The sequence below is a fragment of the Macrobrachium rosenbergii genome, chromosome 24 (genome assembly GCF_040412425.1).
Source record: "Macrobrachium rosenbergii isolate ZJJX-2024 chromosome 24, ASM4041242v1, whole genome shotgun sequence".
NCBI classification, from domain to species: Eukaryota; Metazoa; Arthropoda; class Malacostraca; order Decapoda; family Palaemonidae; genus Macrobrachium; species Macrobrachium rosenbergii.
Genome location: NC_089764.1, coordinates 3,369,610 through 3,371,917, shown reverse-complemented (window position 1 = coordinate 3,371,917; position 2,308 = coordinate 3,369,610).

Here is a 2,308-nt window from a genome sequence, read left to right as displayed (position 1 = left end):
CTAATTGTGACTCCATGGTGGGTATGGGGAATATCTGGATGAATTAAATATCTTCGTTTTTATGTCAACCCCCCTTATTTCTGCTGATGACTCTATGCTTTCCTCAAAGGACTTGGCCATGGAATCCCTCCAAAACTCTAGTATGGCTACTTTACAGCCATATGTACCAAACACTCAATCTCAAAGGAGAAGAACATTTAAAAGAATGATTCCTGAGGATGTTTTTTCTCCTCCAGTGTGGGCTCAGTATATCACTCTCACTCTTTAAGTGAAGAAGTAACTCTCTATGACTTGGTTATATACCGTTCACTTAAGAAAATTCTTGGCTGTGACAATCTTAAATTCTCCGGGAAAAACAAAATCATAGTAAAAGCTAAATCGAAGAAGAATAAAAAACTACTTGAAACTACAAACTTGAATTCATCATGTGAATGCTTCTGACGAGGCGCATTATAACACTAGAATTGGAACTATGTTGTTGGATAAACTTAGAGTTGAAAATGACACCAATGAATCTGTGTGTGAAACATTAAAAGAAGTCCTGCAAGATCAAAAACATAATGTTAAATCTGTTATTGTCTATGAGAGGAGAAGTGTTAAAATGGGACGAAGTCTGAAGATAGCTAAAATAACTTTTTTCACAGCAAAACAATTCCAACATTTATGAAAATAGGCAACAAAAGAATAGCAATTAAAGAAGAATATCCAAAACCTATGCAATGTAAGATTTGCTTGAAATTTGAACATACAGCAAAACGATGCAAGTCTTTGGCCTCACCTAGATGCTTTTAAATGTGGCCCTTGAGCATAGTAGTGATGATTGCAGCAGCCCCAAAAAATGCTTTAATTGTAATGGTTCACACCACGCTTATGCAAGGGAGTGTGTATATTTCAGATATTTCCAAGAAGCCCTTACCAGATCAAGAAAATATGGTATAACGGTCAAGGAAGCTAAAGAAGACATGAGCTGAATAGCTGAATGCAACTTCCCCGCAAACATTTGCAGATGCACTCAACCCAAAGTAAAACAACATCCAATGATGTCTCATAAACCACCCAATCTTCTAACACCAGAAATCAAATAACTGTAGAAGAATCAGATAAAACCAATACCATGGAGATAAGTAATAAATTCAAAGTAATTGTCCAGACTTGCTGTACATGATCATCTTGATGAACAGAGAGAAGATATCTCCTGATAATTCTTACATCTTAACAAAAGCCAAAACAAAAGAAGAAGATATCTCAAATGATAATCCATAACAAAAACAAACTACAAAATACTAAAGAAATCGAAGAAATACTAAGAGAACTAGATGGACCACCAGAGATAGGAAAAAGACCTAGATCACACAGTGTAACGTCCTCGCCTAAGAAAGAGAACGACCTTCATAGTCCAAATAGTAAATGTCTAAAAACTACAAGTTCAGAGGAAACCATTGTTTATACCACCAATAGTAAAAACTCCTTCTGAAAATACCTAAAAATAATTTCACAGAATTCTAAGGAACCTAAAAGAAACCAAATATAAAAACACATAAGTCACTGGATACGAGACTATGCCACCTGATTACAGACAAAATCCCTTTGCTTTTATATACTTCTTTTCACACGAATATTTGTTATTATCATAGTTTTGCATGCTGACATAACACTGGCTTCATTTCTTACAACAGAGTGTCATTTCTTCTTATTATCTGTTTGTTTTAATGAAAATTCGAATGATCACTTCTCACTTACTTAGAATTTTTAAAACAGTTTAGTGTATAGAAACAGTAAATTCCGAGGATAGCATTGCATATGATAAATAAATTCATCACTGAAAGGCACGCAATTGTTGTTTACACACACACACACACACACACACACACACACACACACACACACATATATATATATATATATATATATATATATATATATATATATATATATATATATATATATATATATATATATATATATATATATATATATATATATATATATATATACATATACATATACATATACATATACATATACATTATACATATACATATATACATATATATATATATATATATATATATATATATATATATATATATATATATATATATATATATATATATATATATATATATATGAGGAGAGAAAGAGTTCTTATTCCAGTTAATCTGAGTGTAACAGGTGGTAGAAAAGGCAGAGAGAGAGAAATATTTAACCTCTGAATCCAATATGAGCCACCTGTGCAGGGAACATCCACAAAAAATCAAGCGCTTCAAAAACCTGTGCAGCAGAGTCATCAACTGCAGATCGCATACGC